Source organism: Gymnodraco acuticeps, unplaced genomic scaffold (genome assembly GCF_902827175.1).
Source record: "Gymnodraco acuticeps unplaced genomic scaffold, fGymAcu1.1, whole genome shotgun sequence".
Classification (NCBI taxonomy): domain Eukaryota; kingdom Metazoa; phylum Chordata; class Actinopteri; order Perciformes; family Bathydraconidae; genus Gymnodraco; species Gymnodraco acuticeps.
The window spans coordinates 1,578,106-1,593,503 of record NW_022989778.1 but is presented as its reverse complement, the minus strand read 5'-3'; the positions used below and the strand labels follow the sequence as shown (position 1 = coordinate 1,593,503).

General features: G+C 40.9%; 1 protein-coding gene across 1 annotated transcript in view; it reads left to right on the top strand.

The window, feature by feature from the left end:
• Window positions 1–15,398, top strand: part of sipa1l1 (signal-induced proliferation-associated 1 like 1) — a 99,501-nt gene that overhangs the window by 23,507 nt on the left and 60,596 nt on the right. Inside the window, 1 exon segment of the mRNA XM_034220895.1 lies at window positions 9,824–9,877. The gene's annotated coding sequence lies outside the window, so the exon portion shown is untranslated.

Genomic DNA, 15,398 nt, shown 5'->3' with positions numbered 1-15,398 from the left:
TTTCCAGGTTAAATGCTTCTTCTCAACAAGACAGGAAGTGAGCACACATGGCAACACTTACATTTGTTTCCTAAGAAGAGGGGTTATTAACAGCAGTCTTTGGAAGCATATTTGGTTTCCAAATTCATGTCAATTGAATTCTTTGTCAAAGAATACAAAAGGCAATATTCAGGATTATTAATTCCCCCAAGTCTGTATTGCATGAGGCACAGGCTTTCATCAGTGTTCATGATTAGACCAGACGAGGAGAAAAGTGTCTCATTGTGGGGAAGGTTATTTCCAGTCTCTCATGTCATCCATCTTTTGTTCCTCGCTCGGAGCCCTCGACAGCATGATTTATAAGAGACTATGGTGACATGACACACAACAGACTAGCAACCATATTTATATTAAAGTGCAAGAATTCAGTCAAATCTCTCTATGTCTGGATAAATTAACTGAAGTATTGTAAAAAACAGCTTCATAAACTTTTGATTGAACTATGATGTAATGCAAACTGCTCTTTAACTTCTCAACCTAGCTAGGGCACATCCATAATTCTCAATGAGGGACAAGGAGTAAATGTTCTTCCAGCCGCTTCAGTTTTGTTTCACATATTTCAAAACGTGTCTGGGGGAAACATTAAAGTCAGCAAATTCCATGAAAAACGAATAATTTCTTTATACTAATAGTTATAGCTTGATACATCAATAAGGACCAGAAACAGATCATTTCACTGTCAATCCGATATACAGTGCCATTATGCGCTTTCACACCAAGTACTTTTCCCAAGAATAGTCATTCACCGGAATAAGTCCCTGAGGAAGCCGCTGACGTCACTTCCTCTTCTTCTGCTTTGGGTTTACTGGCAGGCCGCAAACAACTTCACGGCGTATACTGCCACCCGAAGTCCCCGGCCGGAAGTCCCCGGAGTTGGGGACTGGCTTCAGTCTTCCGAGTAAATCGGCAGAAGCGCCGACACCTCCTCATCCCTCCACCGCTCCCATGTTTTCTTTTGTGTTGCCATAAGTTGGTCTCTCTCCGTTGGTGCGCTGGGCTAATGCTAATAATGCGAATGCGAGCAAATAAAATGGCGGCTTCACCAAACTTTTCAGAGTTTTACGGGGCGTGGTTTGCAATTCAGAAATTGGAACCTTTTTCTGAAAAGGATCGCAAAAAAAAGTTCTAGTTCCAGATATTTTTGGTGTGAACGCAAAATTCCAGGAACTATCGGAACTATTCCTGGGAAAAGTACTCCGGTGTGAAAGCGCCTATTGATACTATGTCAATCTGCTGCTAGGAACAGTCCCAACACTTTGCTATTTATTTTCAATTAACATACATTTTTACTAAGAACAGTAATGCCTAGCTGTTGAAGGAACAAACTAGTATAAGCAAGTGTTGGTTCCGGTCTATTCATGGGGTTTGTTGACATCAAGACAAATATTCAACAATGCCAAATTTATCAATTTTCTTTAAATGCTTCAGCTTTTTTTATTATGGTTCCCAAGAAAGATTTGATCTTTCAAACAGGAGGAACCACAGCCGTCAGTAGTAGCTCTCTGGGAAGAGAACTAACTCCGTAAATCCTTTTCTGCATTCTTGTGCATCCTGCCAGACATCTGGACGTTGTCTCTTTTACGACCTGCAACTTGAGCTAATGCTCTCTCTGAATCCTGTATGCCACAGCATGATTTGTATTGTCAAGCTGTCTCCTAAAAAATCTTGCCAAAGCACACATTCTTCTTAATCAAAGCGTTTAATTCGGCCAAATTGGATTTTGTTTTATGGCTAATGGATGGAACATGCCTAATATGTAAAGTAAGAATGTATTTTAGGAGGGAAATCAAGCTTTGGTCTTGTACATTTTGGATTTATTGAATGTTTTGCTGATTGAACTTGACATTTGGTACTTGATTTTGCCAGATGGACAAAATCTCTTAATGTGCTTAATGTCCAACTGAAAGGCCGGTGTTGTATAATCTCTTACAAGAGAAAGATGATGTTGATAATCACAGCAGACTTCTTAAGGAGCCCTCACCTTTCGAAACTTTATATCTGTATTTGTTTATTTCGACGTTACAGTAAACAGCCCTATGTGTAGCTCCAGGGCGTGTTAAAGACTCTGGAGAAGTCTGTGGCTTTGGCCCAAAACACAAACAGTCCTGCCAGCCCACACGATGGCTTTACCAGCTCCGACCTGTTTTGCCTTCCTCGTTTTCTTCCTTTCTCCTTTCTCTCTGCTCTCCAAAACCCACATCTCCTTCTCATTTCTCTGTCATCTGTCTGCCCTGTCTGTGTCCTAAACTTTTTTTCGTTTCTCCTAAATAGCAGAAGCACTATTATTCATAGCTGCAGCTCCCTGTACTTTCCCAGACAAACCTGATTGCATTATGCAGTTGCTTTAAAATATGTAATTCCAGACATTTCTTAAAAAATAATGATAGTGAACAATAGGTTCTCCATAATGAAAGAAAATGTAGACCATGTTGTATTCTTTTTGGTCTAGCTAGCTTAGCAATCAGCTATTCAGAATCACAGACGTATATTTATTTTTATTTTAAACTATAAAACAGCTTGCAAACTGGAGTCTGTGCTTTTAACTCCCCTTTGCCATGATGAGCACCCACACAGGTCACACTTTATACATGTGTTGAAACAGGGCTCACAATCATTAACTAGTAACATTAACAGAGCATGACTAATGGACAAGTCCCTGTGAGTGTGTGGCCTTGTGAAGCCAATCAAAGTGAGGCCATGCTGCAAGAGGGGGGGGTTGAACAAAAGATCATTACAGTACTGCATGTCTCATTCCAGTTCGAATGCTCATGGCCATTACATGCTTTCCTATTATCTCCTACAAATGTCAGTCAGTAATGCTTAAACTGTTGGCCATCTTAACATTAATCACTACCTTAAAGGTCCCATGTCATGGCCATTTCTACTGATCATAATTCCATTGTTGAGGTCTACTAAAATACATTTATATTGTGCAATTTTCCAAACTCACATTGGTTTCTCATACAGCATCTCTGTATAGTATGTGTATTCACTCTCTGTCCTAAACGGCTTGTTGGAGCTCCTGCCCCCCCCCCCCCTGTGAGCCCAGTGGCCGTCTGCGAGACAGCGAGACACCGCAAAACTCACCCTGGGCACACACACACAGCCGCAGCCTGGCTGGGAGTTTGTGTGTGTGCCCAGGCCAGAGGTTGCGTTAACCGAATATCTTCCAACAATGACGGAAAAATCTGAAAGCAGTCTGTCATTTTGACAGATTAGAACACAACTCGGAACAGCGCCAACATGTCCACCAGCGGCCCACATTATATTACATCCTTAGTGGCCAGGTCGACTGAGGGTGATCTACTCTACTGTAGTCTGTAACTATTATTTAGTCATTCACACCCCTGTCCAGTTGGTGGCGAGTGTGTGTATATTAAGTAGCTATTGTCTAGTCTTGTTTTTGACCTCGTTGATTACCTCGTTGTTTAACCGGCTTTAGCAACCGCAAAATGTCATGGCAGCTGATCGTCCGAAGCTTTTTTAATAAGCCCAGTAATTGTGATGGTGTGGATAAACGAGGTGAAAAGAGGGATTGATGCGGTGGAGGATGAAGGACAAACCAGTAAGACTAAAACTGACAACGTTCAGCCAGCGGCAGAGGGGCAAGCAAGTGGCAAGGAGTTCAAGCGGGAGTACCGGGTTCAGTGGGAGCAAGAGTTTAAGTGGCTGAGGAGGGAAGATGGCAAAATGTTCTGTGACATCTGTAGAAAAGCTAAGATGAGTAACGGATTTGTCCGAGGGTGCACGGCGATGCAGAAATCAGCGTTCAGGCTACAGCAGATCAATTGAGTTGTTCTTGTAAATTTTTTGTTCATATTTTGATTGTAATTGTCTCATTTAAAATGATGGCATTGTTCATATTTACCTGTTTAGGCACAATGGTCGTGGTGTTTTTAGCGGCCTCTGCCCCCCTCTGCTGTGCTGTCAGTGCAGGAAAAAATAAATCATTCATGTTCGTGTTGACATGAAAAGTGACCGCACGGTCGGTGTTTTTTTCTCTCCATGCCCTTAAAAGTTCTGTATGAATCATTAAAACATGAATGAATGAACATTTGCTGCTCAGTACCCAAACATAAATATTAAATAGGTCTCATCTCATCATTAAAACATGAAAAATAAAATGACGGATAATAATGGATTATGACGGAAATGTTACGATCCTGTCCGTCAAAATGACGGACAACGAAAAAGTCTAACGCAACCACTGGCCCAGGCTGAGTTCCGCGGTGTCTCGCTGTCTCGCCGACCCCACACCAGTGAGCCAGCTCACAGTGTCCTGCTCCTCGCAGCAGCGAGCCTCGCAACGTCCCGCAGTGTGTGTGTGTGTGTGTGTGAGGAAGTCCACGGATTGGTCCAAACGTAACGGCTCCGCGGACGTTACGTCACTATACCCGAAATACGTCACTATACCCAAGAAGTAAACAATGGAAAATGAGAAATCTCCAGCGAGGCGTTCTGGGGCAGCATAGACAGGTATTTTCTGTGTTAGAGTTTTACTCGTTACAGGGTGTACTTTGAGGGTTTGTGACTCTGCAGACCGTTTACATGCAAAGAAATCTACATAACACAAGGGGACGGGTGATAACCAGAAAAGCATGACATGGGACCTTTAAAAAGGGAGATCTTTAACAGCCTTAAAACAGGATATACCAGCACAAGTTAACATTCACAGATCTGTTGAGCAGGGAAAGGCACGTTTATTTATATAGCACATTTCAGCAACACAGCAATTCAAAGTACTTCACATAAAATATCAAAAGCATTAAGACAATGTGCAAAGGAAGCTGAGGGAAAGATGAGTGCAGAGTGTAAGATACAGCTATTTAAGGGCCAACATTATAGGGATTTAAAACAAGCTGAACTATAACAAGACAGGTTTAAAACACAAGAATATAATCAGCAGTGGTGTAGGAAATAAATGATAAGGGAAAGATGAATGCAGAGTGTAATATAGAGCATGACAAAACAGACGTACTGCGTAAAGTTGACTCGTGCTTTTCTTATGTGTGTCCTTACATCAGCTAAGCAAATGTTGATGATGGTGGAAAGTGTGAGTTAGTGTACTGAGCAACTGTGTACATGTGTTCCAGTTTGCATAGAGGAGAATGATTTCTCCAGATTGACATGGGTGGACCATTAGCGAGCCTCATTAGGCTGAACGCAGCCTGAGGATAGCAGACTACGAGCAGTCCAAGGTCCGGTTAGGAGGCTGTACTAATAGCTTGGCATATGGAGAGATAGTAATGAAGCCGACTGTTTAGAACAGCAACATACAAATGGAGTTGGAGAGTCAATCTGACTACCAAGGGAGTTCAGGAGTTGAATATTAGAATACGTTTATTTATAATAGGAAGTTAGGAGTAGAGGAAATGCATTTCTTTCTGTCTCAAATGGGTGATCATCCTGAAGCTGCTTTTTATTGGACAACACGTTGATTTGCAGTTTCAGCACAGTTTTTTAGGCATATCATTGAGTAACGTAGTATAGTATGTTAAAGGTCCCCTATTATACTGTTTTTCATAACTTTATATAGGTCACAGATATATACAAAACATGTCTCTGAGGCGTTTGGCTCGAAATACCAAACAGATCAATGTAGCATCCCATAATCCCCTCTGTTTCAGCCCTGTTTCCAAAGTGCTGATTCTGTGTCTCTTACTTTAGATGAAACTAAGGAGCCCTTCCCCACGCCCCTCTGAGAGAGATTTGGTTACAAAGAACACAACGGTGCTCTAGGAGGAGATTCAGGTGATAAGGGGGGGGTGGGGGGTTACCTTGGTTGGTGATTGGCTAATGGTGACACAAGACAAAACATCGTTATGACATCATAAAGTGGCCAAAATCTGATCGGCTCATTTTCAGACAGGTTTTTATAGAAATGGATCAGGACAGAAAGTGAGAGAATCTTTGTTCCTGAAACTTTCAGAGTCTCTTTACACAGAGGGGACACATGTTGATGTAGAAGAGACATGAAGAAGAGGGGACACATGTTGATGTAGAAGAGACATGAAGAAGAGGGGACACATGTTGATGTAGAAGAGACATGAAGAAGAGGGGACACATGTTGATGTAGAAGAGACATGAAGAAGAGGGGACACATGTTGATGTAGAAGAGACATGAAGAAGAGGGGACACATGTTGATGTAGAAGAGACATGAAGAAGAGGGGACACATGTTGATGTAGAAGAGACATGAAGAAGAGGGGACACATGTTGATGTAGAAGAGACATGGAAAAGTAGATTTTGCATAATAGGTGACCTTGAATATACAGCCTATTCGATACATAGAACTTTGTATCTTGGTATTTGCCGATATGCCCTCCTCGCAAACGTCAGAGGAAATAATCTACAAAATATGACATTAACCTTCAGAATAAAGGGCAGAGGCACCATCAATCAGTAAAGTATAAACACATGTAATGATTCAGAAAACTCTTTACTCCTTCCTCCAGTGACTTAACTAATGACCTTTTTCAGTTTTTGTCCAATTAATCTCAGCAGATGACAGGAAGCGATTTGTTATACGTGTCCGTCACTTACCACCTCTGCTAAACAAATTCCTGAATCATTACCAGGTGTTGATTTATGATTGAAATTGCTAGTGGGCATGACTTTGGAGACTAGCTGTTAAACACTTTTTTCCAAGATGATATCCTCGGAACTAAATATGTAACTCAAGTGTGTTATAATCTCAGTTACTGAATGAGACAATGAAGAGAAAACGCTGAAGAGAATCTCCAATTTAAGACCTTTTTCAAGGTTGGTCAAACAAGGGACTTGACCTTCCATAAAAAATATATTATGCCAGCCCAGTTTATGTTAATAATACTTAACCGGTTAATTTTTCTGTATTTATGAATTCGTTTTTCATGGAGCTGGTTCAATTAAGCTGTCAATCACATCAAGTCAAGTCCATACAAATTGTAAATGACGTAACGAAAGCTGTAGGCCTATAGCTGTCAAACTGTGATCACCAGTTAAATACATTTGACAAATTCGACTTGGTTTTTATACTTATTTGAACATGTATTTATTTATTTCCAAAAAAAAACCGTTATTCTTTTTTTTGACCCAATTTTTTTTTATAGGATATGTACATTTCGGTTAACCGTTTTTTGGGGGTCGAATATACATTTGCTTTCAAATTCCCATCCCTACTGCTAAGGGGCAGTTTTTTATTAAAATAATAATAAGTGGCGTGACCAAGACGCACCGTCACCCGGCAAACACGGTTGTTTCTCGAACCTTCCACTGTTGTCTAGCGGGTGTAACTAAAATACAAGATGTCGTATTTATATATATAAATAAATATATAAATAAATATATATATATATATGCATGCTATATATAAGTGTCAGTACGATTTTATTTTATATTTGCGTGCATTTCCTGTTCGGAAAGTGGCGCTGCGGCTGTACTGATAGTAACTACAATACAAGGTGTCCGTATATATCTATATATATATATAGATATATACATATGTATATATCTATATATATATATATATAGATATATACATATGTATATATCTATATATATATATATAGATATATACATATGTATATAATAAGTGTCACGATCCGTCCCGATCAGATTTTATTTTGTATTTGCGTGCATTTCTTGTTTGGAAAGTGGCACTGTACTGATAGTGGTGATTTTATTTTGGAATTCTTAGCGTGCACTTCCTGTCCTGAGAGTGGAGGTGTCCTCAGAGTGAAGGTCTGCACCAGAACTGTCCTGAGAGTGGAGGTCTGCAGGCAGACCCCTCTCGACAAGACAGACAACAGCAAGTTGAAGCAGACAAGATAACTTTATTTGGACACAATCACCTCAAGTATAGTTTCTTTTAATTATAGGTTTTTGTAATTCGAAATGGAAGTTTTGTTTTATTAGTTAATCCACTACACAACCACATATTTTTTTTCAAGAGAAGATTTTTATTGCTTGAAATGAAGAAAAGGAAAAAGGACATCCCTCTGTTGGAGGGGCAAAGGAGTCTGGTGGGATTCTTTTCGCCGCCAGCAAAGCGTGTTCCTGTGACGGAACAAAAAAAAAAATACCGCCGCATTTTCCAAGGACCATGCCAGAAGGGCATGCCCTGTCGGCAGCAGTGATTTGATACTAGGTTAATGATGTATCATGTATTGACACACGTTACTATTGTGTGTGAATACGTAAAGAGATAGTATCTATAAGGGATGGCTCAATTCAAAATTCAAGTCACGTGACACAACGTTCTCGCTCTCGGGGTGGACGCCCTCTCAGCCCTGGTCTGGCGGAAACACTGATTGTGGCCAACACGATAGTTACTGGATTGGTGATATCTGGTTGAAAGCAAGATATTAAAGTTGATTGTGATAAGTACAAATTAAAGGAATTCACAAGACCTCACAGATTAAACGTATATATAGTCTGAAGAGTTGACGACTGCTGCTGCTGCTATTTCTCCAGGAAATGTAGCCAAGAGGGAAGGATACAAAAAGTGTGTGTTGGTGTGTGTTTCGAAAGAACTGCCTGATATTTGAGCTGTGAATACACTTTTCCCTGCACCCTTGTCAACCTTTGTCACTAACTGTTCTGGTTAGCATGCATGTTTTTTCTCGCAGGTTTGTGTTTTTTCACTTTGCACTCTTCTTTTGTGCTTTCGCACAAGCTGGCTATGAGCACCAGTTCCTTCTGTATCATCTCTAATGGATGACATGCATTAGACCGTGACAATTAGGCTCTATGCATCATTACAGTCCTGAGGATGAGTTTCAGAGTCCTGTTAGTGGGCTTGTGATGGTCTCTGAACTTGGATAAACGCAACTATTTTTAGATACTCCATCAACACTGATATGTTTTCTCAGAGGCTTTTAAAGCTGATTTAACAAGCTGAGAGATCTTATGTCACTGTGCAAAAGATGGGGAGTGTGGCCCATATTTTGTAGGGATATGCAGTGTCTCCTTCAGCCATTATAACAAGATGAAATGGAACAAAAGCAGGCAGTCGTTTAGTCATGAACACTTTTCCCTGGGTTACAGTTCAGAATTTGCGATCTGAAAGGGAAAGCCAAGGCTCTTGTTGTTGGCGGCGGCTCTTTTTCCCATGTTTTTCATCATGACTCTGTTGTGGGCCATTGTTCTCATGGGGGTTTAGCCTTTTAGGTAAGGGTATCAAATAAAACCAGTCTCCAAAGACGGACCTATTTCCTGAAACCTAAACCAAATTCTGACTTTTCAGTGATCTTGGACAGGTTTTGTCTTGAGGAATATTACAATCTGTCCTGTTAGCATTGTAATATGTTGGATGTTGTAGTTCAGGCAACACAGTTAGTACGGATACTGGTCAGGTTTCTGCTTATTGTAGAGCTGAAAGTGTTATTATTAGCTGGTTATTACTATCAATCCAGTTGGTGTGATGTGATCGCTCGAGAGAAGATGTTTAGCTCTGTTAGAGTTGTTGGAACTACAAAAACTCTCAGTCATATGATATGACCTGGGAGAATTTTGTCATTTTATTAGGGGAAAGCGACTTTCGGGCTTAACATGAGAAGCTACTACCTGAATGTTTTCTTGAATGCTTTTAGCAAATGAGAAGACTGTGTATTTGGCAAACCTCTGTGCCAGAACCAAGTCCCCCCTGAGTGTCGAGTTCAGTTGGGGAAAAGGATTGTAATTTGTTACCAATCCTTTAAAAAAATGCACGTATCTGCCAAGATATAGAACATTTTGGAATACAAAGGGATGTATTATATGTTAATCTTTTTTTTATCTTAATAAGTACCTGTCTCTGTTTCAGGGTCACCTGGGAGCCTGTGTCTCTGAGGTTACTAGCTTCAACAAAGAATCATCAGTGAGTATCCAAATGTCTCAGTTGGGTTTGAGGGTGACAATAAGCTGGATTTGTCCAGTTTGGGGTCAATTCGTCTGGTTGTAGTTGACAAGGAAACTGTTCTTCTGATGCACTTATTCTTCCCAAAAAATGCCACTTTTGAAGTAAATGACCCTTTTATTACAGAGCGTTTACAGGAGAAAGAACACCAATATTAGTCTGTGTCATTGTTTCCACCTTTGGATGAATTTTGCTGACGATAGACATTTGGCTACTGTTACATTTCTATCAGAAGACATTCCTTTTTACATGCCCTCTTAATGACCAGCCACTTTTTCCTATTTCCATGCAATTGTATATCTCTTACATGTATTTCCTTGCTTTTTTCTTCATCAAACCTCCTGTGGCTATGCATGTGCAGTCGTAGTATATTGAAAAAGTGACTCCAGTGTTTCCCCTATATACAAATAGCAGCGGCGCAGCCAGGTACCAACATATTTAAAAAAATAATAAGTGGCGCCCTAGTGCTCGCGGCAACTTTGCGCGCCACCGATACGCGGGAAAGCTGTACATTTCAGAGCTGAAGGAAATCTGCCTGACAAGACAGACAACAGCAAGTTGAAACAGACAGATAACTTTACACAATCACCTCAAGAATAGTTTCTTTTAATTATAGGTTTTTGTAATTCGAAATGGAAGTTTTGTTTTATTTTCTAAAATAGTTTATTAGTTAATCCACTACACAATCACTGTAACTAAACTGTTTAGCTAGCCAAATGTGTCCAGTGATTATTATTTTGTACTACACAGCAGTTCTGGAGATTGGCGGAGAATTATACGATCCCATAGACTAGAGCATTCAATTATCCTGCGTGTGTGTATTCCCCTGTAACTGCAGCTAATAAATGACCACATCCACCAAAAAAGAAAAGGAGGTGGAGGACGGAGGGAGGTGGAGGTAGAGAGGGGGAAATGCATGTTGGAGGCACAGACCCTTTTTGATTGTTTGTTATGTGGATTTGTAGTATTTGTGTTACTGTATGTTCAATAAAGGTGTATTTTGCTAAATCTTGAGACATTGCCTCTGTATTTACTAGGCCTCAAGAGCCTTTCTTGTGCTGGCTGACACATAGAAACAGATTGGCAGGGCGCACTTCGCACGCACACACACTAACAAATTCCACACGCTCCATAGCATCCATGCTCACATTTTGCTGGGCCCGCGTGCCTTAGCACCGCTGCTATGACTCCATCCCAGGGGAAACACTGGACCCCCATAAGAAATCAAAACTCCCTCCCATTTTATTGAGCATTTGTTGTATACCTTAATCACTAATATCTGTTGGCAAGGAAAAAACACTGCCATTTGTTAGTACTATTATCCAAAATGAAGTAAACCGGTCTTTCCTAGTAACTAAAAAGTGAATTCCACCTACTTGAGATATGGAGTTAATCTATCTAGACACTCGACAGATGGTGGGAATAGCAGCTCTAATGTAGTTACTTTGGGTGGCAAAATCAAAATTATAATGTTCTCGTTGTCCTAGGTTATAAATAATGCAATATACTTAGGGATTATAATATAATATATTGTTAAAATGAGGAATAATCTGCCTTTAGATAGAACATGGTGAGTAGGCGGCTCTTATCTACAGTATGCGATTGAAACGGCGTGTTTTGTTCCAGTAAATTCTGTGCTTCTCTCTCTCTCTTTCCCTCTGTAGCTTCTTTCTCTCTCACCTCCTCCTCCAGCCAGAGATGCTGCTCTCCTCCCTCCTCCCACACACACACACACTTGCACGCACGCACAGATACAGACACTACTATGTTCACACAAGTATGAAGAGGGAGGGGGAGAGAGACCAGGAAGGAGAGATAGTTTAAAGAGTGATGCTAATACACCAGGGAAGAGTGCTGGAGATGATAATGGCAAGTAGAAGAAAGGAATATAATGAGAGATCAGACAGAAAGCAAAAATAAATGAAGTGCTGGCGTTCAAGTAACACCATTGGTCATCACAGTCAGTGGATGACCAATGACACTGCACTTAAATATATGTTTTTATTTGTAATGTTTTATATAAACTGTGGGAATGCACTGGATCAAGCCAAGTATTTATGCCAGATATGATCTTAGATAGTAAGATATATTGATTTCAGTTAAACATGTTTGTAATTGGATCCGATTTAAATCCATGATGGTTCCATATCACGTGTTCCTCTACATGCAAAGTCAACAGAGGCCATGTTCAGTTTCAGGCTTATTAAAAGCGTTTTATTTTTTTATCTTGGAGCCTTTAAGCTATGGAAAGAGACTGTATTTTGCACTGATACATAAGGCTTAACAAAACCACCTAAAACATGTATTTGCAGTATTCTTTGTACTTTAAAAGCAGATACATGTGTGTCACACTTGGACAGAGAGCATCGCAGTATAAAATATTCCAATCACACTCAGACACCCTCAGCACCGGGCAGTGAGTGTCAGTACAGATGGCATCAGAGGTCGCGTTAACCAAATATTTTCCGTCTGACGGATTTTTTTTAACAATGACGGACAAATCTGAAAGCACTCCGTCATTTTGACAGATTAGAACAAACTCGGAACAGCGCCAAAGTTTCCCCGCAGCGAGGCTCCGGTGTTATGCCTGCCCTCCAAAAAGGAAATCATACCGTTTCCAAACTAACTGTGCCGTACAAATCATTGAAATGTCCGAGTTTTGGCTTTACGCTGTGCACGCTCCCGCGAGGTGCAGCAGCCATGCATAACACGGCACATGTGAACTGCCCCCCCCGTTGACAGTTCACGAGCATGCTTCCCTCCCCCCCCCCTCGTCAGAGTTGTGTAAAGGCCGACGGGTAATTCTGGATTTTGACGGAAGTTTTACGATCCTGTCCGTCAAAATGACGGGCAGCGAAAAAGTGTAGCGCAACCTCTGGATGGCATAGAGTCACAGTGTCTGCGGCAAAGTAGCATTTATAGTCATATTCCTAACAGGAGGGAGAGGAGTGGAATTGTACCTCAAACTTCAAAAAATGTTTTTTGTGTACAGTGATATACGCTAAATGGATCGTGTACTGCTTCTGTGGGATTCACCGACCAACCTTTCTCACAAAGTGCACCACTGATTACGTAAGGATGTATTCCTATATGTGGATGTAAAGGATAGCTACGTCTCTTTTCAGTCTGGTACAATGAACAGCTATCCACACGGATCCATTAAATGTCTGAATGGAAATGGTCTCTTGTTGAGCACTCCCTTGCCGTTTTGTGTTGGGCATTGTTTTCCAGGTTTTGTTCTCCCTCCAGTGAAACGCTACACTGCACGGCCTTCACAAAGTGTTGGTTGTATTACAGGCTTTAATGTGTTGCATGCAGGGGGGACTATACTTTGAGGACTTGTATCACTATGGACGATTCCCCCAGCTCTGCCTCTGCTAGCTGCGGCGTGATTAGTTGGATGGATGGACGGATAAAAAAGCGAGAGCGAGGGTAGTTGACTGGATGGACTGACTACTCACTTACTTTCTGTATCCATCTCTCTTTTTCCTACTTTCAGTCTCAACATCTCATCTCCTCCCACATGCTCTCACACTGAGTGAGGAATCAATCCTTCTCACTTCCATTATCTCTCCCCATCCATCTCTATCGCTCTGTGCCACTTCAACTCGGCCGTTCTCTACCAATCGAATGCGCTCACTGTGGGCACAAAATGAGCGCGTGTCTATCCAGTCCCGTAGCAATCATACCACGTCCTCATTAGGTTCTGTTCTAGTGGCCCGCCGTATCTAGCTTCATCCCTTTCCCTCTATAATTGGGCAAAAACCTGTCAGCCGGAGCACTAATACAAATACGGCAATGTATTCCGTACTTCCACAGGGTGTATTATCAGTGTGTAGGTTTTGACAATGGCCTCTGACTCACCATGGGTCACCGCTGTCCAATGTCAATTTCAGTAAATGGTGTATCATGTGGAGTCGGATATTATTCACCTTTGCTGCCTTATGGCTAATAGCTGCAGACACACAGAGAGAGAGAGAAGTATGACATGTACGTTGTTGCTTTGCCAGCTTTCTAGGTCAAACCGGAAGATTCTGCGGCTCATTATTGAAATGTTTTCCCCTTTTGACCAATTTTAAAGACGTGGGCTGCTTGTTTGGGGCAGATGATCTTGTGCAGGGGCTCTCCCCACAGTGTTTGGAGAATGTTCTGGATAGATAGGCTCAATACAGATAACATTTACATGGACAAAAAGATACAATTCATAGAATACAATTTCATGGTACTCTATTTTGTTGCTGATGGCCCATTTAATGAATGATTATGAAAACATTTGGGTAAGAAAGCTTAACACTATTATTTGCAACTGTTCAAATGCCTTCTTAAATAGATAATGACAGATGTTTGTTGCCAGAATGAATTTAGAATTACGGTTTGTGCAATATACGGTTACATGTTGTGAACTCTGTGATAGGATATGCTTGTGATTTTACAATACAACTGGTTTGTGTGGCAGTTAAACCTGCACAGCTTGTGAAACCAGGCTTAACGTTTGTTGCAGGTATGGTACATCCTGTTGTCTCTACCATGTTTCTATGTTTATTTATATAGATGTCGCATACAGATGTTGCCTAGGGCTAAACAGTAAAAGGTGGAATAAGTAGATTCAATAAGCAAAAGCATTTGTATAAAGTATTTTTCAAACACAAAAATAGTTTGTGAAACATAGAGTATAGGAACCTCCTTTTTACTATTAATAAGTCACACTTTAATGTTAAGTCTCTGAGTTACAGTAGTACAAGTTAAGAATAGCAGCAGCAGCAGCAGGTAGCGCTAATGGGAACAGAGCATGTGTTGTAGAAACAGCAGAGTAGTGTTAACACACATTAACACTTAAGCAGATAATCTGCCGTTCATTGAGCTTTTGCAGAACCAGTTTGCAAGTGTTTTTTTCTTTTCTTGAAAGTCACGCCAACCAAGACTTAATCCTGTGTTTGACAACCCGTTCCCTGTCTGCCCTGTAACTTCCTCACGGGAAACAGGAAGTGGCAGAGATGTGTTTCCTGTTGGGATGTAAGACCGCTTTCTTGGCTGAAGCAAAGGCTGTTGGAAAGCAACAGGAAGGAACCAGGTTTCCTTATTAATTGTTCACTGCACGTCACAGCCACGTGTATTACACTTTTACTTTATCTACAGCTTTTTGCAAGGTATAAACAGTTACAATAAGCCACTTTAGTTTGTCTTTCCCCCCCTCTGATAAGATGCGTCCATTTGCATCTTGTAATTCAAAATAAATGGCTTGACTTGCTCCTTTTAAGGTTGTAATGGAGTTGCTGCTATTATGCAGACTGATTAACGATCAACTGATCCAAAAGCATATAGTTTCCATCAGATCCAAAGAGAGAAATAGGCGGGCCAAAATGACCTCAAGCATATTTGACATTTTGGAGTATATGTTGACCAATAAATAACAAGAAGTTACGTTATCCGATAAGGGAAAAGGTAAGACATTGGCCTTTGTTGGCGGCTTATATGACTGCTG